Consider the following 24,761-nt stretch of genomic DNA (forward strand, 5'->3'; position numbering starts at 1 on the left):
TGAGCTAATTGAAAAGTTTTTGATCTTCTAAAAGGCAATATTAAAATACAAAACGATTATCGAATAGTTCAAACCTTGTTTCCTGCAAATTCAGTCATTAATCGCCATACCGGCTTGTATACAATTCTTATTAACACAATGAATCATTGACATAGGGGGAAAACTTATGCTAGACAAACAAAAGCTAAAGAGGCTACAGTAAAACCTGTTGGAAAATCGAATAACATGTAGAATTACATGCCGGCCGGTATGCAATTATTACAAAGTGGAGATCTGTATAGGACAGGCAGTGAAAACTGTGCCACTGTGGAGTTAAGGGTTGTATTCAGAGGTTGTAAAACTAGATTCATTCTGAGGAGTCCTTATGCTTTTAGTCAACGACTACAGTGACACCATCTATAACGGACATAAGTTTACAGTGGACACAAACATGTTAAAGACCTATTGAATTATTTATATTTAAATGAATAAAACGAATGCTTCGATACTTGAATTTGCAAGCACTAGAACAGCAAAACATCAAAATAGGAGAATTTCTTTACTGGATAGATTGCACGAAGCAATATGCATTATCTGCACAAACGTGGACAAAATTACAACTATCACAGCTGATATCATAGCTTCATATTGCATTTGTATTGTTGAATAGATTTAATAAACAAAATTGAATTGAAGAAAAAAAACAAATAATGTTTAGAGACAATTCAGGTAGGGACATATTTCATCCAGCAACAAACTGCATAATCAAATATTTTTTGCAATAACAGATATATTATTAGGTACAAGCAATTTAAGTATCTCCTTAAAAGAGAATTTCGACGGTGGCGTAACCTCGTAACCATCTAGTTTTTCAGCGACATGCAATACATTTGCACAGGAGATTCTGTTTCGTTTTCATGTTCTTTACCGTTTTGTTCTCTTGTTGTACAACTAACTTTGGCGTTGACTCCAATTTTGTCAACAAAAGACGGGAATTGATCTGAGAATGCATACTAATAAGAACCATCACATGTAAACTCTTAAAAGAGCAACTGACAGTGACATTCGGCTACATATTCATCAGCATCATCCTTATCATCATCATCGTCGTCGTCATTATTATTATTATTATTATTATTATTATTATTATTATTAAAGAAATTAATATTGATTTATAGTTGTAAACAAATGTTTCGTTCTATCGTATTCCAATTTGTTAATTTAGCAAATTGTTACTCGTCGAAACCATCATGTTTTCATAATATATATCAGAAACCGGTTCGAGCATCTAGCCTTCTCTAGGGTATACATTTGTTTGCGTCCACGCCCGATACGTCAGTTAAAATACCTTAACAAACAAGATCATTCGAAATAGATATGTGCACGCTTATATCCCTCAAATTTAATTATTCTCTCAATACCAAGCGCTAACTCTGACATTTATATTTTAGCTTTAATACATCCTGGGCGTATTCTTTGTAATAAGAAATTTTAAATTTTTGGTTTGAATTAAAGATTGCAAAACTTAAACTCTGAGTAAACTGACATGTGATTAGAATAAAAATTTAGCGTATATATAAATACCATCAAATAGTAGGGTAGTAGACATTTTCCAGGAAGAGCATGTACACAGCATCTCAGGAGTGTGACACGGCACAGATTGAGAAGGATCATGCAAATTTTAAATAGCTCGCCGCTGTTTTGAATGCGTCGCGAGACTAGACGAAGCATTTGGTGCGTATTTAACATTATGATCTGCAAAAATATATTGTGGTCTTGCTGCACTTGACATTTTATAATATAGATTTTATTATGCGCAAAGTAATTTTGTAATTTTATTTGAAACGTTGTATCCTACATGAACTGATTTATCCCTTTTAACATCGTTTCGTAATAGATATGACAGAGGCGTTTCACATTTCGTGCCTTTCGCATGTTACATAAAACTCTTCTTTTCATAATTTCCCCATTCGTCTACAATTTGTCATAAGCTTTCTCCGAGTGGAAAAATATCAAAATATATGTTAAGTCGTTTATTTTAAAATTGCTTACGGTAATAATAATGTTTAATGAAGTGCGTTTTCAAACTGTGAATGTTTATAAAGCGAATATGATTTTAAGTTTAGAATAAGTTTGTGATCAACACAGTAGTATTGAAATACAATAAAAAGTGTTATTTTTTATTAGAGTTCTTAACATTTATGATCAGTATTGTCAAATACGAGACTTAATCTGAACATCTGAGACGAACTATGGATAATGCCGATAATCCGTTACGAATCCAGGAAAGAAATCCTTCGCCAGGTATGCAAAGGTGAAATGGCAAGTGATTTTTCTAGTCTTTAGGGCTCAAAAGTCTAAGAGTACTTGAAAGCAAACTAATTATTTTCGTGCACTGCCATTCATGACGTGGCATTATGGAGGTTACCCTCCTTTGTATGACATTAAGTAGCTTGTTTCCCACAAACAAAACTAACACCTTTTGCAGAAGTAAACACGAATCGTCCCCGAGTAATGGGATAAAGATGTTCTATTCAATTCATTTCTACATGGTCATGTCTGTTTGATTGTAAGGTATGCCGAGGCCGACAACTTTCGATGAGAGATAACAATTTTCGTCTACGATTTGCAATTATATGGGTCTCAGTACAGTTGGAAGAAAAGTCACGCTAAGTATATTCTATATGAATAAACTGATTAATATTTTAACCGTCAACTATTTATCACAAAGGCCAAATCTGAACTAAATTCTCATTTTCATAAACATTGTAGATTTTTCATTAATGATTTAGCATCTTATGTAATAGATAGATAGATAGATAGATAGATAGATTTAAAATACGGTATACATATACACAAAAGAACTGGGAAATACGTAGTAATGCTTACAACATGAAACGGTACTGTGCAACTTAGAATTATCTTGCATAGTATACACAAAATATGTCTAATATAAAGTGGGAAAACCATTAAGCTTTTTATGTACCTAACCTTTACTTGAAAAGAATACTATAAGCATGAAAATTTATTTATATCGAGAATTTCACGTACATTGTAGATCTCTGTTGCTAATCGGTGGACTCGATATATTGCGCCATAAATTATAATGCATGAGGGAATATAACAACGACCAATAAATGAAGCATCGTGTGGCTGTGATTTTCGTTGCTTTATATAGAGCTTTCCAAGTCCATCCTTTTATCGCTCAGTCGTCATTACCTTAGTATTTAATTGATTGTAGACACGTGTCAGTTATTTACTCATTCTGACTTTATATACATGTACGTCGTCCAATGGTTGTACAGATAGTACTCACGCACCCTGGTCTTCTTACAAACATTTTTGTACCAATTATTAAGGACAGTTCTGAAAGCCAAGGGACAGATTGAAACACAACTTATACAGCACTTGTCTTCTGTTCTCACTGACGATATGCATATATATCAACGCATTTTAATCTGCAGGATATGCATATTTAACAAAACATTTTATACTGTACGATATGAATATTTAACAAGACATTTTATACTGTACGATATGCATATTTGACAAGGCATTTTATGCTGTACGAGATGCATATTTAACCAAACATTTTATACTGTACGATATGCATATTTAACAAAGCATTTTATGCTGTACGATATGCATATTTAACAAAGCGTTTTATACTGTACGATATGCATATTTAACAAAGCATTTTATACTATACGACATGCATATTTAACAAAGCATTTTATACTGTAAGATATGCATATTTAACAAAGCGTTTTATACTGTACGATATGCATATTTAGCAAAACATTTTATACTGTACGATATGCATATTTTACAAAACGTTTTATACTGTACGATATGCATGTATAACAAAGCGTTTTATGCTGTACGATATGCATATTTAACCAAACATTTTATACTGTACGATATGCATATTTAACAAAACATTTTATACTGTACGATATGCATGTATAACAAAGCGTTTTATACGATTACATTGAATCTTCATTATAATTAGTACCTAAGCAAAATTCGAAAGACGATATACATTTATTTGGACATAGTGAAAGTCAGCTGTAAAATTGAATGAAAAAATGACCCACGTTGTCATTTAAATGTATTATCTTGAAAAAGACGTTTGGGTAGCTTCAACGGCAATTGCTGAAAGCTTGAATAATTGTCCTTTATAGACCTTATTCACTGGAGACCCATGAGCTTTTTCCAAAACGTATTTCAAAACACGAACTCTTCAAATAAGGGCGATGATTGACAGATTTGATTGCATAAGATGAACAGGTCGAAACTTTAAAATACAAATCATATTGAACATATTTGCTGTCTAATACTCAAAAGTCATTAATCTAATACGGGTGTCTACAAGTTAACCTTCAGTGCTATTTTTAGGGTAAAACTGGGTTCGGTAAACATGATAAGTTGGTACCACATGTTATAATACGCGATTTAAATGTTGAACCAGAGACATCTCCGCCTTTTTTCTTCTTCTACATGAACTAGGTAGCCTTTCAGTCTAGAGTCCTGACGATCGTGTAAATGTTTTTAGCACACTGTCTGGTTATGATGTATAGCTGTGTAAAGTTTCTTCGTAATATCTCCCTTAGTTTCATTTTCCTTGGCAGTTAAATTAAGTTTTGAGGTCTGAGGCTTTACTTTTGCTATGTAACACACGTGTTTGTGAGTGTGCGTGGGTGTGTGCGAGAGAGAGAGAGAGAGAGAGAGAGAGATTTGGATTTTTAACTAGTCATATCTCTACAATGTCTGCAGTATGGCAGTTTATAGTGATGCCTAGCATTGGAGCATCATCCCGCAGACATGTAGCATTATGTCCCACCCACCCAGTAACATTATCCTGTTACCAGGCCGACCAGTTATAACACTAGCCTAGTAATGCTGAGTGCCTAGCAAGGCAGCTGTTAGTACCAATTTTATGAATCTTTGGTATGACTCGGCCGGGGTGCTTTAACCAACTTGGCCACCGGAGCGGTCCCAATGTGATACACTATATAGTCATGATTGGTTAAAATGCTGCAATCCAGACAAAATAACGGGTCAGATAGTTACGTGTTCCCTTGTCACAACATTTACTCTGAGGTAGGGGATGTGACTACTGTGGTTACATCTAGTTATCGTGTATATGGGTAATGTTTCAAAAATTATCTCCATTGGTACAAAAGTTGGGGAGTAGACGAGGAAACGGGTCACACAGTTACATTTTCTTTTACCATGAACAAGATCTTGAAGTATCGTGGAAGCGTTGGATTAAAATATATTCAGTGTTTTAAAAATTGAAACCGGGACAAGAAACCAGGTCACAAGAATACATTTACCTTTTGCATGAGCTAGACCTTAAGGTAGCATCGAGATGTATACCAAAATAAAGTTTCATGAAAATATTTTCATTGATTTAAAAGTTACATCCCGGATAAGAAATCGGGTCGCAAAGTTAGATTAGTAATTGCTGTGATATTAATCTTTAAAAGTGGGTGGGGGCCTGCCTGAAGTAAATGACAAAGTGCCTAGCAATTATATATATGTAAATAAAGTATGATGAAAATTTCTTCAGCGGTTTAATCACAACCGACTGCACAAGGCAATGGGAGACAAATGCAGATTTCCCTTGCAGTGATCTTGAACTGCAAATTACAAACTTGACTTAAGAACTTGATTTTATATAAAGTTTCATGAAAATATCTCAGGTGGTTAAGTTTCATTCGTATATCTCCACACCTTTCAACGTTATAGAGCGGAAATTCAAATGTGGATGAATGGACGGTTGAACAATGTCATTATATAATATACCCGACTTAAGATAATCGTACACAAATCGGACAGAAAAAAAAAATCATTTTTCCAAAGAAGTTTATTATGATAAATCGGCATCATTGTCTCATTCCAAGGTCAGGTATTTTGACACAAGATTTGCACAAATATCTCCAAACAAATTTCTTAGATTGAGTTCTTTCATCACCTTGATAAAAATTCTTTGTTGGAAAAATAGCCATAGGCACTGAGACAAGAGAATCCCAGTCCTGTCACCTTGAACACAGATTCTACGGGTCTTGTTGACCATCATAGTTGAGACAAATATTGTTTGATCCCCGTAATAGGTTGACGATTGGGTCGGAGAACCATCACAGGGTCACCTTACAACTGATATAACCCAGGGACAATAAATATAGTGTAGGACAAAAATAATAATAAACATACACTCACATGCAAGCACACGTGCACACGTTCATGTATTAGACAATCTCTTATTAGACAGTTGTGAAAATACAGCATCTTGGTGTCTCACTGTACACTATAACATGACGCTATTAAACATGTATTTTTAGTTAAGCTGATCATTCTAGTTCCTGTGCAATAATGTTTCCCACTATTCCCAAATTTACATAAATGCTTCTTATCTTTCCGATTTTATTGCAGTATATTTTTCCAGATAATAGGGATTTTTGACAAAACTTTCAAACCATCCAATCTAGGCATAACCCCTTTCATAATATATACCCAAAGGATCACTTCATTCCACTGCTTGATTATCACATTACATTGCCAAAACAAATGCAGTATTGTTTTCGGGGCAATTTTACAAAACGTACATTTGTCAGTGCTGGACAATTTTATTTTATACAGGAAAGAATTCATTAGTAAAATTCTATGAGTAATACGAAGTTGAAACCATTGTAATTTTGAGTTCCCTATTATTTTAAAATCTGTAGTATAAATGTCAGGCCATGTATCCATATTCAGATTGAACATTTCATTCCATTTATTTTCACGTGTTGGTTTAACACTCTTTATTAAAAGTAAATTGTAATAGTCTAAACATCCTTTATTATTATGAAATACAAACTCTAAATGGAAAGGGATAAATGGTCTGATCAGCGTTGATTTACCTAATTTTTTACACAGGGACTTTACACATTGAATTATCCCTTGAAAGGCAAGGAAATTAGTATTCAATCCATATCTAGCCCTATAGGTTTCAAAGTCGATCATAGTTTCCTGATTTGTAAGCATCAGTATTATTGATTACATTGTGTTCAAACCATTTCCTACAGAAAATTTATACCTTGTTCACCCGTATAAGGGAGTTCATCCAGCAACTTGTTCTCATAACATTTTCTCCTGTACGGGGTATATTTTTCTCTAGTAACAGCTTCCATGCCAGTAAACCATCACGCCAAAAAGCATTTGTTGTCTTTTTTGGATAACGTAATCACATTTTCATCTCCTAGTAGGAACAGGTTTTTAATCTCGCATATTTCATATTCAAATAAATTGACCAATTTATTTCAGATAAAAGGATTTTATGAGTCCATGCTATTTTCAAAGCTAATATAAATTTATCAATATCTGTCATCGCCAAGCCACCTTTAGAAAAATGTTTGAATCATAACCTCTCGTTTAATTTCGTTCACTTTTGACTTCCATATAAAGGTGAAAAATCCATTTACTTTCCTGATAAAATTTTGCGGAGGGTTTGGTAATGAGATGAAAAAATGATTAAGCTTCGGAATAATTAAGGTTTTCAAAACTGTTAGTTTATCTATTGATGATAAGGATAACTTTTTCCAATGTTTTTAAAAAGTTTCAATCATTTCTGTTTTATTTTCCAAATTCATTATTACCATTTTATCCAAATCCACCGAAAACTGTATGCCAAGTGATGTAAATTCAGTCACCCACTGTAACTTTAACCTGTGATGAAATGTTTCTGTTTTCTACTTCTTGCTTCCTATCTAAACTGATATTGTTTTGGCAATGTTCATTTTCAGTCCTGAAATCCTTGCAAAGAAGCTCAATACTTCAATAGAGGATTCCAAAGATTCAGTGTCATCTGCAAACTGTGACAGTAAATAATCTGTTTCCCTTAACGTGATACCTTTTATTTTGTATTATTCTTTAACAGTATAGACAATATTTCTGCACATAATAAGAAGAGATATGGGGATATTGGATCACCCCGCCGACAACCTCTGGAAATGTAAAAACATTCTAAAAGAAAGCCATTTTGTGAAACTGCATATGAGATATTGCAATAAAAAGTTTTATCCTAGTACTTTATACTTGGTCCAAAATTACAAAAGTAAGAACATTATGAAGAAATGTCCGTGAAATAGAATCAAATGCTTTTTCAAAATCAATTAATATCATTACCCCGAAATTTGTAACTTTTATGTAGTGTGCATAATATCATATACAATACTTGTATTTTCACCAATGTATCTTCCTTTTACAAAACGTTTGATCATCAGATATTACTTCATTCAGTACTGACTTAATTCTTTTGGCAATACATCCTAATGCTAGTTTGTATATAACATTAAGTATAAAAATTGGATGCCAGTTCCTCTTGTACTGCTTAGTTTTATCCTCTTTGGGTAAGCAAGTTATAATACCTTGTCTCAAAACAGTTGAAAATGATCCAGTTTCATTGATTGTTCTAACTAAACATTCTCCAATCTCAATCTAAAAGACTTTTAAAAATTCAGCTGTGAAACCATCCCGGGCTTTTGCTATTTTTCGTACTTTTTAAAAACCCAATAATTCTGTTTGGTAACTTTGCCTTCCAATCTTAGAGACTGCTCTCTGTTAAGTCTAGGAATTTTATAGTTTTTGAGAAGGTCTTCTAATCTCTGTATCCTCTAACTCTTTTTCCTCATTGTACAAGTTATTATAATACTCTTTTACTTCCCCAAGAATGTCAGATTGACCACTAATAATTTCATTGTCATCTGTAATTAATTTTTTGATGGCTTTATTCACATAATATTCTAGGGGGAAAGTATTTGGATTGGTTTTTCACCACCTTCTATCCATTTTACTCTGGATCTAATAATACTTCATCGAAGTTTTTCTTTTCTCAAACGTTAAAGGTCCTTCTCTTTTGACTCCAGTATTACTGAATCATAAGATCCTATGAAACCGACCGCTCCGGTGTCCTAGTGGTTATATCGTCCGCCTCGGATGCGGGAGGTCGTGGGTTCGATCCCCGGCCGAGTCATACCAAAGACTTATAAAAATGTACTAACATCTGCCTCCCTTGGCGCTCAGCATTAAGATGTTAGTGTTAGGACTGGTCGGCCTGGTGTCAGGATAATGTGACTGGGTGGGACATCATGCTACATGTCTGCGGCATAAAGCCCCAGTGCTAGACATCATTATAACCTGCCACACTGCAGACATTGTAGCGATATGACTGAATTAAAAAAAAAGCTACGTTAAAAATCCAAATCACACACACACACACTCCTATGGAACCATTCTCTATGAATATAATTTACGTACTCATCAGCTTATTAAACTGACCAGCTTGATGTACTTACACATCACGTGAATAAACTGACCAGCTTGATGCACTTACATATCAAGTATTGAACTGACCAGTTTGGTGTACTTACTCATCATGTGATTAAACTGACCAGCTGGATGTTGTGAATTATTAGGCGAATAAATTGACCAGCTTGACGTACTTACTCATCATGTATTAAACTGACCAGCTTGACGTACTTACTCATCAGGGGATTAAACTGACCAGCTTGACGTATTTACTCATCAGGGGATTAAACTGACCAGCTTGACGTACTTACTCTATCAGGTATTAATCTGACCAGCTTGACGTACTTACCATGTGATTAAACTGACCAGCTTGACGTACTTACTCTATCAGATATTAATCTGACCAGCTTGATGCACTCACTCATCAGGGGATTAAACTGACCAGCTTGACGTACTTACTCATCAGGGATTAAACTGACCATCTTGACGTACTTACTCTATCAGGTATTAAACTAACCAGCTTGACGTACTTACCATGTGATTAAACTGACCAGCTTGATGTACTTACCAGGTGATTAAACTGACCAGCTTGACGTACTTACCATGTGATTAAACTGACCAGCTTGACGTACTTACTCTATCAGGTATTAAACTGACCAGCTTGATGTACGTACTCATCAGGTGATTAAACTGACCAGCTTGACGTACTTACTCTATCAGGTATTAATCTGACCAGCTTGATGTACGTACTCATCAGAGGATTAAACTGACTAGCTTGATGTACTTATTATTCAAGTATTTAAATGACTCCTCTTTATTATTTCATATTTTGCAGATGAGAGAGAGGTTTTCGCTTGTAAAGATATTCGTGTCCTTGTTCATCAAGCTCTAACGAATTCCAAAGTACTGACCTATCACCAATTCCAAAGTACTGACCGATTACAATTCCAAAGTACTGACCAATCTTTTTTCTGCATCGTTAAATGTCCATAAATTGCCTTTCCTCTCCCGTCTGTTCTTATTGTCCTTTTTCCTATTATTATTATTATTATTATTATTATTATTATTTATTTATTTATTTATTTATTTATTTAACTTTTATAGTATTATTTCTGTTGTTGTGGTCGTCGCAGTACACTCACTGAAAGTTCACTGAGGACGAAGTCAGTTTTCATGAATTATGAAGAATCACAACGGCAATCTTTCACGATTATTTTTTTTTCTCGATCATTATATTTTAAAAACATGATCATTCATTTGCAACATTGATGTATATTGGATACTGACAGCCTTAAAGTTCAAACGATCTCAGCAACTGTACGTCAGTTGTTTCCATCACTTACTGTCCCTTACATTATATGTTCACCTTTGTCTTAAACTTCATTTCCTCAATTGACGTAAAGATTTTATATTGTTTACTTCCTTTAAATAGTGTCAGCATGATTTTGTTTTGTAATTTCATGGTTTTTGTTTTTGCAATGTTGTCGTTGTGTTTGTTTTTATGAATTATTTAATACAGTACAGCACTTAGAGCTTCTAAAGATTATGCACTGTACTAAGTCCACATTATTATTATTATTATTATTATTATTATTATTATTATTATTATTATTATTTACTCAACTTTGGCTTTGCTGGATGCGTCTTCGAAACAGAAATAATTCAAGAGTCTTTTTGTTAGTCACATGAATCACCTGATCACAACCAACCAACCAACTAGCCCTTTCTCTAGTCCCTCCCTTTTTCATATTTCCATATGATAATGAAAACTATTTCATATATCGATGAGACTGTATCGTAAACTATAGTATCTGCGCTGAATAAATCATTAATGCTCACTGGAGAAAAAAATAAAATGAAATTAGTTGCTTTCTAAGAAGAAAACAAAGAGAGTTATGCAAAAATTGTTCCTATAATATGATTAACTTACACTAAAAAAGACAAACTTCAAAATTGTATGGTATACATTACACACACCTTTTACAGTATAGGTGGGTAATCAATGCCATTTACTTCATAAAAGTAGGGTGTCAGCTTTTTCAGTAAGACATGTGTGTTTCACAGATCAATCACATTTAGTCCATTTATAAGAGATCTTTTTCTCTTGTTGAAACCTCTGTTTTGACAGATACAAGCATAGTGTCCTCCCAGATTTAAAACTTGGTGCAAACTGTTGTGTCGTTAGTGGGAAAGCTCAAAGGTTTTTCCCTTTACACAATACCATCAAAGATAAAACGAAGGTGTTGTACTCCAAAAACAGTTTCATCAACTTTCCATTACACATATTTGTATTACTCCTGTGCAAATTACTTCCTTCAAGCTTCAATTCCTCAATAAAGCACTGTTTGTAGAGTTTTTGCAAAATTATTAAGTGGTTCCTTTTTTAATTACTTTAAAATTTTCGAAAATAATCTATGGTTTAAATATAAGGTTTGCTTTTTTCGGCCTACCTGCGGGTAAACATAATTGTATTTTTGTAAACATTTTTAATATTCATAATATATCTCACTCTATATATACAGGAATATGGGCTGGTGTGTGCAGTGCAGGCAAGGCGATGGGTTCGAATCTCCGAAGAGAGTATATATATATATATATATATATATATATATATATATATATATATATATATATATATATATATATATTCATTCTAGAAGTGCGCAGTTTTACACGTATACCGGCATATTACGGTATTTGTTCCGGTGGTACCTGTCATGGTACATTTCATTCTACCGGTATTTCGGTAGTTTCCGTCAATAAGGAATGTATAGAAATTCCTTAATAAACTTGCTACGACTGATGATATTAACAGCGTGTTTTCATTAATTACAACAAAATAATTGAAAAAGTATCTTTGCTTTTAGGAAACGGCTGTATCTATCACGAATTAATGGTGAATTATATTTATATTTCTTTAATCACATGTACAGAACTAGATATGATGTCGCATAATGCGTTGGCAATCTGTATATGCAGATTGTTAAGATCAATCACTGGAACGAAAAATAAAAAACAACAACATAGAACCTGATCTTCCGGTGCATTATGTTACGGCAAGTTATGATCTATGTTGTTTGCAGTCGGAATAAGCGAATATAGACAGTGCACATTCATACTAAACTTATACAAGAGTTTCTTCTGGTAGTAGTGCCGGTTTATTAAATTGTTTTATATAATTATGAGGACCAGCTATCTTGTACGAATGATAAACCTATTTTTATATTGTCCATTATAATGGGAGTAAAATAAAATGTCAAAGGCAGATTTTCTTTCAGGACTAAATAATGTCGATCTTTTTTCATCTTGCCATTTTCAAAAAGGCATCTACTTATTTCTTAGGAATCAATAGGATTAAAATCAGATCTCCGCTGCCTACGTGAATATCTGACAGCGACTGCTTAGGGGTGATGTTCTGGTGACCTATGTTATTACCATAATGGCTAATTTTATCAGCCAATCAGATGAAGTCTTATACCTTTGCGTTTTTGAGACCAATCAGTATGGCTGAAGAGCATCAATGTATGCCGAACGATCTGATCCACTTTCAAGTTTCTGAAAGCCGCATTTCCATTGGCTGATGCAAAGGTCAATTGAACATGACCTCTAGGCAGTGGCTGTCAGATCTTCACGTCGGACAGCGGAGATCTGATTTTAATTAGATTGCTTAGGAGTAGTCCATGAATTGATACTGCATTCATATAATATAATTACTAAAAATCACATTTAAACTTCAATGAATAACTAAAAACATTGGAAATAGTATCAATCTGAGAGAATCATCTAATTCAATGTACAGGCGAGAACCAGAGTGGTTGCATACAAATTTTCAATATGATTTTTCGTGTATTTATTATTATTATTATTTTTATTCTGTGTGAGTGTTGTATTCTGTGCGAGGAATGTTTTCGTTTATCTCCGTACTTTCCCATAAAAGCAGGTCAATATTTATATAAAAAAATCTATATAACTAATTAAACATTTGGTTGGAAATTTGTGAGATAGGGAAGGTTACTATTCAAAACTAAATTAGGACTGCTGTTCTTATTTTTTCATTTCGCGTCATTTTTATTCTTGGCGCCTTTTTCTGTACTATTTATAGGGTATTAAACCCATTACGGCTACTTAAAACCATCAATATATCTCTACGAGTATTATTTAATTAACATAAATATTAATCCAAAATAGTTTTTAAATATCGGATTTGTTGAAGGGGTGCAGACACCGGAACCGGAGTGACGTCATAAGGGTGTGTTTACTCACGCCCGTCGTCTGATACTGCAATTGGATACAGTATTACAACGAGTGAATGTTGGTTCGAGTCCCACTCTTTACTAATAGTTGATGGGGGCCTAAGACACCGAAATACGACACAAATTAAAAAGTATACATTGTATTTATCGATTCCCTAAAATAAGACTAATTAAATATGCCACCTTTTGTGAGAATCAATGCGTCGCATATGTACTAAGTGCACAAGCGACGTTAATCCAAGTTCTGTCCGTCTGTCTTTTGTGACTTTTCATTCGCATAGAGCTAACAAGCACGTCGCGATGGAAGCACGCACTGCAAGACAGGACGTGGCACCAATATGGCGATTCTTATGTTACGTGTTTAGGCTTTAATAACAGCAACAAAAGAAAGAGAGAAAACAATAAGCTTTGAAAAATTTAACAAATAATTTATTTCCCTGGAGAAAAAACAATGTAAAACAAAAAAAAGAACTTACAGTTTTAAGAATCAAGTCCAAAAATAATCCAAGAATAATCCACGAATTAAATTTAAGAAGTCCTAGTAATGAAATGTTCTAATGAATTCAAATACGAGTTCAGACGAAAAATCTTAATTTGAAGGCGATGACGAATACTGTAGTCAGTAGGGTGCTGTAGTGTCTACAGTTCTTTGCTGATTCACAAACAATATTATGGTATTTGATATTCAGAATAAAATTTAATTAAATGTCTTTGTCCAAGAATTATGTATGTCCACTCCGGGAAAAAAGAATTAATCTTTTTGAATCCAAATAATTTGAATAAAAATTAAAATGTAATTCTAAACTGGTTACAAACAAACAATTTCCTAGTGTCCAATGTAAAAGCCCAAAAGAGTTTATTTATCTATAGACAGAGGTTATACAGACAAATAATGCGCAAAACAGATACCAGAATGAGGGTCACGTGATCACATTCCAGAACAGTTTAGAAGGTATTCACATGTCTAAGGTCACGTATTCCATTACAGCCTCGATTTCACTATTATCAATCACACATGAAATTGAATTAAAAAAAGAAGTTTACTTGATTCTCAATCAAGGCCAGGAATTAGGCCAGCAAAAGACACAAAGTTCGGTGTTTACGACTAAACAGTCAGGTCAAACTAATTTCTGGAAAATATCAAATTCCTATTAAACAAAATTACATTACTTTGACATGTAATGAAATTAAAAAATAAAAATACTTTAAAACTTACAAACAATTAAATTAAATCAAATATAAGCTGAATCAAATAAACATAACATGATACCTACCCCGGCACTACGGGTCATTAAAACCTCTAGGTAAGGCTCAATCTACTGGCTGGAGCATGAGAGTCAAGGTAAAAAGAACAACTTTATTTTAATCTGGGACGAAAAGAGTGAGGTACAGGACATCGCCATACTAGAAGTAACAGGAATAGGAAACGTAAAGAGAAGAGGAAATCAGCACTTATGAGGGATGCCGACCACTCTACTGCACTGCCTGGATATTCAAGTAATATACAGAGACTCACATAACAGACATCGGTCCACCAATTGACTATAACCTCCATTGCAACCACAGGACAGCATGAGACACGTAGAGGTTCCAGCCGTGATAATCCTTCTCGACGTTACAAGAGCTAGAGAGCATGCCTAAGCATAAACTGAGGCCATGGCTAAAGCAGAATCAGAAGCACACTTTTCAGCTCAACAAGAGACATACGAAGAGGAGGACGTAGAGGAAGGCAAGAAAGAGAATATAGTTGAGGAAGAAGACTACTACCCCGACTGTCACGTTTGCCTGCCCGCGATTACATAAGTCAAGAACAAAGGAATGGGTTAGCGCCATGTGTATGTAGACCCTGCGTCTATCGTAGCGATTCGTGTTGTACAAGAGCCCACATCGTTAGGTGTCAAAACTAACATGTAGACGTTGGAAACTTTGTTCTAGAACAAAGGACCCTCAATGCTGTTGTAAATCTCCCCGCTTTGACAGATGGCCTGAAGCTCTTCTGTTAAACTCGACCGACTGGGGTAGAATTTATATCCAATCGGAACTGAGGAAGGGTGGGGCCATCAATTCGAACCAGAATTTAACAGTTATTTGGGCTGGGAACGAATTAGTCATTGTGAAGCATCGTGCTGAGAAGTTGTAGCAATAACTCCAAGGAAGCCACTCGTGAATTGGCAGGAAAAAATCCTTGGTACGTTCAAGGACAGAAAGCTTCGTAAAGGAAGCTTTTGGGGACAGAACTACCGGGTAGTCAAGTCCCGAGTCTCAGAGATACAGGATAGAACAAGGCAGTAGGCAGAGAACAAGCCTAGTTGCTAGAGAAAGAGAGAGAGAAGGGGGAGGAGAAAAGGAAACAAAAGGTGAAGAGGATAGGAATAATCGCAGTACGGAGAACGCCGGAAGGAGGAAAGGAATTGGCAGAGTAGAGCACAGATGAGTAGAAACCAAGTACAGGGGAAAGCCATCTCACACTATAATCACGTGATGAAATAGAGGAAGAAGATTGGTTGAGAAATTAATATCGTTTAAATTGTATTAAATTGTTATTCTTTTGAATTTCACCTTTGTGTTCTTAATAATTTAATTGTCGGTATTGCTGACTGGGGGCTCGGAGCTGTATCTCTCTCTACCACTAATTTCACTTCCTACAAAAACGAGCCAGGGTGGGAATTCCATAGTAATTCAAATAAATATTGGGAGCACCCCACCCCAACTCATAACAGAAAGTTCGTAGAACGCTACACCGACCAGCAACAACATGTGGATCTTAGCTTAGAGCAAGCACTTAATGACTCCAAGATGGCCAACGAGTTCGTAAGTGAGGTGAAGTACTTAGCCTTGATAGCTGTATTATGAAGAGGCGTACCAACAATATTCCTTGACCACCCACAATGAATCCGCAGATCAGCTTACCAATCTTCACGGATCCTAAGCATTCCCTTAACAGCGGTTCACAGCACCACTGTAGCGCAGCGGAGATTAAAGAAGGAGAAGACCGCCGCCAAACCTTTGGACTGCCTTATCACGGCTACTATAAACCATTTGCCTCGTTATTAAGGAGTTCCAATATGGCTAGGAAACCCGACTTGATAATACCACCCGATACAAATTAGATTCTTTTGTCACAGTTCAAATTTCTTTCTTTCTTTCTTATCTAATAATATGGGCAACACAAATTAATGGTCTCTTTGACTAGCATGTTTCTACTGTAATTTTAGGACATTGTATGTACACTTAGTACACTAAAATTTAAAACTTAGTGGTATGAAAATTTATAACCTAGATTAGCGCGACTCTAATTACGAATGTGGCTAACAACATAATTTGCAAGAAGGAATAGCCCGATTTAGTGACTGGGCAGAATTTGGTATTAGTACGCCTTGCGTTTTTTAGCGTTCCAGTCGACGCTTGAAACTTCCGCAGAGCACCTTCCTTCCTTTTCCAAGCTCGGACAATCAAGAAAGGTCAATTCTCACTCGTTTACCTAGCACGTGCCCTGATGAGCCTATTTTCATGGAACTTGGGTGACGTCATGGGTGTGTTTATCCACGACCAATGTCTGATACTGAAAATGGATACAGTGTTGTAACGAGTGAGTGGTGATTTGAGTCCCACTCGTTCCTAATAGTCGCGCTTGATTTCCCCGTAATAGGACACAATTAGAAAGCATACTATGTGTGGCTAGATTCCCTCCCGTACGATTTATTAATTATCCCATCTTGTGGGAATCAACTCGTCGCACATACAAATGGTGCGCAAACGACGTTAATCAAAGGTCTGCATGTATGTCGTGTCATTAGAAGTTAGCAAGCAATGGAGCAAGTGACGAAATTAATACCCACTCAAGCCTTCAGGTCTAGATCTTTTAATTGCCTCAGACTAACTGGAGCTTAAGAGCACATGAAAACAGAACAAGTCTTCTTCGGATTTGGGAAAAACAATTAATCAAAGAGATAAGAAGACCAACACAGGGAAGAATGGAAGACGAACGCCAACTCGACGAAGGGAGCAGTTAATGCAAACTAAGCCGACCCCTGGCGAAAGTGCGTTTAAGAAATTCAGGAGTCCTAACTTACAGGAGGGAACTTCATATTTCGTACAACCTTCGGAGGTATCAGATGTCACTACTACGACAACATCGGCCCCAACTAACATCAGGCAACCTCCAGCTAAACAGAGACATAGGGGCCGTTGGAACTAAATGGAGAAGACGAAGAAGACTGGAGGAAAACAGCAACAAAATATCTCGCGATAGTCAACCAGGGCGACAAAGATATTACCCTCACCAAAACCCCATATCAAAGACAGGAAGGGAGTAGAAGCTGATAAGGATACACCTTCCAATACGTCATTGATGAAGGGACCAACATGGGTCTAAATGACATTATACTGAATGGGAAATATGCGAAGCAATTCGTAAAGGATCATAAGACTCTTCTTAGAGTGAATAAGGGAGGACTGAGTCACCAAGCAAGGTGGGTAAAGCAGTCAACAACATATATTTGGAAGAGACCTACACAGAATGTCCGCTTTCGCTGGCATCGCTAATATGCGTCATATTGGCTGGGGCGTACGGAATTAAGATTCCCGATGACTAGTGGCATTTCGATAACAAGTTGAAACTGATTGTTGCTGACCTATTGAATCCCGGGAAACAGGGAAACAGAAAGATCGAGAAAGGAACAGTTTACACAATACCCAGACTGCTTCAGGTGAGTCTTTTCCTTTGCCCCCCAAAAAACCTTCTTAGGGCTACAATTATATTATATATTTGTAAGCATCCGTTTTGGCTGAGATGCTTTACTTGGCGATACCAACTTATAATATGACCAGAAATCCAACTATCCAAATACCATAAATATCTAAAGGGATAGACAAACATTATAGGTCAATTAGACCACTTTTTTGAACACTTATTAGAACCTGGAAAGTACATTTTCTATACGAAATTCAGAATTATTAAATTGGTAGGAAAAATCATTAACTATATTGCTTGACTTACATTTTCTAGGTTTAATACGCCAAAATGGCAATATGAAAACCTCAGCATTGATAACTCGCCAGAATTGGACTTCAGTACACCAAGGCGTTTTATAAACATTCCAACAGATGGTTGTGACACCCATCTGAGTCCTTGTCTCTCGTTCTTGCTCATACAGCCAAGGCGAGGGTGTGGGTCGATTCCCACTCGTCAGATCATCAGGTACCCCAATGAGCGTCTTTACACGGACCCGGAGAGGCGTCTCACGTGGAATGCTAACCCTCTGAGTGTCTTGTTGTGATACAGGTTGGAATCAATCAGTGTGTGCATGATTCAACTTCCACTCATTTTAAAATGAATATTGCCGCCTGGATCTTCATTCCCCGAACGTTCAACACAATTACGAAGCACACAAGCTCTTTATCCTTCCCTCACGATAAAGAATTTCACATATAGTGAGAATAAAGCAATCGCGAATGCCCACGGATCGCATAATAATCCAAGAAAAGCAAAGCAAAGTCGTGTCATTAGTCTAGCAGTAGTAGCAATGGAGCCAGTGACGGAGTTAATACTTGCTCTAGCCTACAGTGCCTTGAAATGCCTTGGTCTTTCAACAGCCTCGAGGTGGAGTTTAAGAGCAAAATCCAACAGCCAAACAGAGAAGAGTCATACAGGGAAAAAAGGGAGAAGATCACCAATTCCATGCAATCTACGCCGACCCACACGAAATCAGAGACCAAGAAAGACCTGCCAAGCAGATCCATCTCACATAAAAGGACCTTGTCTCATGCACAAACTTCGGGGTTGACATCCATTACTGCTGCATCGATCCCAACCAATACCCAGCAACTTCCAGCTAAGCAAGGAGACCAAGGAGCGATGCCCCCAATAAGCACGATCGAAAATAGGGTTTATAAAATATGCAAAGTGGAGGAAAACAACAACAGACTACGCGACTAAATATCAGAGCACCAGAACACCTCGCAAAAACTCATATCAAAGAGAAAAAGTAACCTGAGGCTGAATACGAGGAACCGTCAGTCGAACTCTACCAGGAAGCCTTTTAATACTTCATATACGAAGGAACCAAGATAGGATCTTCTCAGAGGAAATAAGGACAAAGCAACAAGGCAAGATAGTATAAAGCAGTCAGCAACGTTAGACAGTTGGAGGAGGCCTATGCAGAATGTTACGTTGGCATCGTTAAATTACTTCAGTCTGGTTGGGGCATACGTACTTGAAGACCACAGGGACTAATGGCCTTTCGATAACCAACTGGAACTAGTAGTTGCTTACATGGCCGATCCTAGGAGGCCAAGAGATCGAGTAAGGAGACAGTTTACACCACCAGATGGTTTAGAAACTGTCTTTCCTTTCATCTCCTCAAACAGCTTTTCTAAGGGCTAGCATTATATATCTATGGGCATCCATTTTGGCTGGGATGTTATATTCGGCAATACCAATTTAATCTAATATGACAACATCCACCGATCCAAACATCCAAAACATCAAACGAGACAGAGTGATTGACAAATAAAACCACCCATTTCGAAGTTTGATTAGAACCAGAGAAGTACACAAAAGTCGCAAGTATTCTTTATAATGGTAGGAGAATTTGTAACCATATTGTGTTACTCAAATTACAAAGGAGACATAAACCAAATTGGGAATAGGGAATAGCCAGCTATTGATAACTGTGCAGAATTTGATTTCCAGTACACCTAGTCCTTACCATCTCTTCCATGCTTGGACATCAAATACGATTGTGTGGAACGATTCCCATACGTCCAGTAAAATAAATTCCCCGACGAGCATGTACACAAGGCATTGTGAAGGGTGATGCATCATGAGTAAGGTGTTAATTCCCACCGAGCGTCTTAATGTGATACTGACTTTATCAAATTTGCGCGTTCGTATTTTCGATCCCCACTCATCTTAAAACCAAAACTGCCTCCTGGCACTTCACTGCCTAAAAAAAACCGACACAGGTAAGAAGCACACCCTGTATGCCTAAACGCGTGAGGGATGAGGATGAGGAGAGGAAAGTTCGTGTATGTTCTTGCATATGTCTATGTTGCCCCTTCTCTCTTCTGTGTGATAGTGTTTGTGTGTGTGTGTGTGTGTGTGTAAGCACATCTATCCTATTCTTTGGATCGTAGTGGTGTGTGTTTTTATAGTAATCAAACGGTACCGTCTGGATAGTATATGTGGTGTGTTTAAATAGCAATCAAAAGCGGTGCCGATATGTGTGTGTGTGTGTGGTAATCAAGTAGCAAGTGACGAACTGCAAAGTGTGTGTGCTTTGATAGTAATCAGAACGTGGGTTCTGGATTGTAGGGGTGAGTGTTTTGGATTGTATAAAGGATGCCTTGGATTATATAGGTATGTCATTGAAATGTAGATAAAACTTTTAATATTACCATTCCCGTTTGACCCCATACACTCTTTTGACCCCATAAACACTTTCGATCCTATAATACCATCCCATGTTAATCCTATGGACCATTTTTACATGACATTTCTCGTACGAAACCCAAGTTTCTCGCCATCTGTGCAAAATCGAATCCTTAATGCTTCCCGTTTATAGAACCACTGAGATAATTTAGTGATTCTTTATTAGAATGTACAGGAAAATATTCATATTATGCGGTTTCAAGACAGTCGTTTAACATTTTATGACTGCCAGCTTGCCGCAGAACTCATTTCCTTTCCTGAAGTTCTCTTGGAAGTTGTCAACTTAACTGACCAAGCATTCATTTGATGTGTTTACGAGGGTAACATTTGATGAAATAGGATAATCATAAGATAATTTAAGGAGGTTAACATTGACAATTTAAACATAATGTTTCAGTTTAAACAACACCCTATTTCAATGAGTCAGCTTTCGTGCAATTATGGAAACTTGTTTGCAAACAGTGTTATAAATGTTTTAAAATGTATAATTTGAAACAAAAACAGAAACTTCAGTTTGATAGATAATTGAATCAGAAGAGAATTTTGTTCGTTACTGTTCTCTGCTATTAGATAGACTGTTTTGATAGTAACACTGTAGTGAACTCATTATTCCATAAAATGAAAATATTGGTCTTTAGTTAATCGGGTTTTACCAGATCTCCTGTGTGGTTCCTTTACATACCTGCCAAACGACTTGTATGGTAAACAAAACAATAAATAAGGGAATTTCCCTTATAACGCTAGAAGTGTTTTCCGATACATGTCTTGAAAGCGATCCAATTGGCTGACGAGTTGAAGTTACGTAAAACGTCATCGTCATGATCAGATGACGTTCTTCTTTCTTGTAAACATTGATAAGTTCATTGGCTGACTGAGACATGAAAAAAAAGGCGTCGAGTCTAGAACAGATAAGTACAGATTTATTACAATACGGTTTTGTTTATTATTACATCGTAGCGCGTGACAATCAGTCTGATTTACAGTGGAACGGTTGATCTAGTCCAAAATAACTACATACTTTAAGATTGATTTTTTAGACATGTTGCTATGAATACTTTAACACTGATTTTTGAGACACGTTGCAATGAGTATTAATTGACGATGAGTGAAATAAATTGACTAATATCCATTTAAATGTATGTGTAATCAATTCTTGAAAATGACAGCTGAAACAGTCGGTATCACATGCATACATATAGTCTGATTCTACATACCCGTTTGTTTGTACCCCACTATCGATTTCAAAAAAGAAAAACGTTTAATGTATAAAAAAAGTGACAGAACTAAGTCAATTGAATCGCTGATTTATAATTTCCTATCTGACTTTGACCAGAAGCACTAATGCTGGTATCCCAGCACCATTTCATGCTTAACGGACTTTCCATACTAACACGGCGCCATATTGCGTACACTATAGGCTAGTTTATTTCCATCAGACAACATAATGACGTAGTTCATCCTGTTCGGCAAATGCTGAATAATTGCGTAAATTACATACCGTTGAGGGTTTGGATTTATATCCCTCTGCATACATGAACATAGAAATTAAACGGCTTGTTAAATCCACACGAAAAGCGTTGTTGTCATTTTCCTTTGCTTGATTCGACATTGTAAATATCGGAAGCAGACAACTTATGTATGTACATCTGTAGTCGTGATATACCCCGTTGCTAAAAATGGACTTGTCCAGAAACTGGAAATGGATCAGAGCATGTCCGTCTATTGCACTGAAAACTTCCGTTAAGTATAAAACGCGCCTAAGATGACGGTGTTAGGGCCATTCTACTCAGAGTCACGTTAGAAACTATAAATCAATGAATGAATTGACATAGTTCCTTGTACTTTTTATCACATTAAAGGTTTCCGTTATTTAAATCGTTAGGGGGGTACAAACAAACAGGTTTGTATTATCAGACTATATACCTGTTCAAGTCAATGTCAACGTAGTCATGTAAATTTATTTACTCATCTTAAAAATAAATAGTAATTGTTGTTCTAAAACTGAATACTAATACAGTTGAAACAAAGTCTATTCAATCACGATTGCTGAATGCTCTGCGTTTTCAATGTCAGATTTTTTAAAACCAAATCCAGGTGAAAACTGTTGATCGCTATGGTCTTTTATAATTGTGGACAAGAACTAATCTAGGTCAAGAAAACCGCCTAATCGTAAAGAAAGAACAGTGTATTACGATTATTTTCAAAACGCGCAGCTTTCATTTGATATCACATCACGAGATTCAAACCTGTTTATACTGGATCACACCTATAGTCTGACCTCATCCAAAAATGTCCAGGTAATTTACCACTGATTTTCCTTATGCATTTCTCGTGGCGTCCATATATAATGAACTTTCAAGGAATAGAGATGTATGAGGAAAAAAAAGTACTGAATGCATGCGTGGCCTGTATTACTTATACTTTAAACCCATGGCTGATAAATGGCCCGATAACGATTTTATTTCTTTCTCTCGTTCTACCCATCCCAATTGTCATTATAGGAACAGATAGGGGCAGATAAAGTTCTCTAGCGGAGAGTCAATTAAGTGTCAGAAGCGCTGATGGAGCTGACAGCGGATGTTGTCATTATATGACTTGAAACTCAGCAAACTCGTTTGAACATGTTTCATTTTTCATTCAATTAAATAGAAAACAGGAAGAGCCAATGACTTTTTATAGATCTGGCGTTAGTAATACATGTACCAAAACTTCTTAATTTCCAACATATGTTACGCAAAAGAAGGCCAGGGACCAAACCATTAACGACAGCAATATCACTCAAAAACACCACCTCCAGCACCAATAATAATAATAATAATAATAATAATAATAATAAATGAACAACAATAAGAAAAAAAAATAGGTAAGACTAATCCTTAACAACAGCACAAACACCAATAATAATACCATTAGTAATAATAATAATAAATTAACTATAATAAAGTGGATGATGATTGTTGTTTCCTTATGATTATTATTATTATTATTATTAATGTCTATAGTAGTAGTAGTAGTAGTATCATCATTATCATCATCATCATTGAGCCTCGTACATTTTATATGTGCTTTATAGTGTATATATCTCTTCTTTTTTTCTAATCTTCGACAACAGGAAAGTGCCGTTGATGTAGAATCCGCAATAAGGAAGAGCCAAAATGGAGGATTTCAAGTATTAAACCCTTGATGAGGGGGAGATTCACAGAATAAAACTTGTAGAAAATGTGTAGACTCTTTGCTTTAGTGTCAGACTAGTGATGGATGAATTGTATGATAAAAATGTTTTACATTATCCGTGTGAGCTAGGGTTGTTATTTTCAAGCGATATATGTGTGACATCGCTACCACCAATTTGTGGTCTAGACATCCATCAGTACTAATTTTACAACGAATTTACCATGCTGTCTACTCTTTTATGCCCGTTATACACGAGTAACTGCACTGAATTTTAAACAGGTAGTAAAAGATTAATTTGACCCCATCTATCATCACATGTTTTGCTAAGTCACATAGCACTACCGCTTTGTGGGTTCGTTTTGCCCCACCTAGCATCATTTTGCTAGCCTAGGAACATCAACATTGTTTGGGGGGAGTGGGGTTGGAGGTGGGGTGGGTGGATTCCTCTGGTGGTCATTGTAGCATAACACTAAATGAACGGGTAGACGGGGTTGGGGAGATGTCCTGAGTATACTGAAGTACCCCTTTTGATTATTCTGAAGAGGAGGATGAAAACTACAGAGAAAAATTAGAAACCTTCGAGACCTTATTACCAGTAGTCGTTAATATACATCTAGATCGCCAAGGAA

Source organism: Sinohyriopsis cumingii, chromosome 2 (genome assembly GCF_028554795.1).
Source record: "Sinohyriopsis cumingii isolate HCF-2022 chromosome 2, ASM2855479v2, whole genome shotgun sequence".
Classification (NCBI taxonomy): domain Eukaryota; kingdom Metazoa; phylum Mollusca; class Bivalvia; order Unionida; family Unionidae; genus Sinohyriopsis; species Sinohyriopsis cumingii.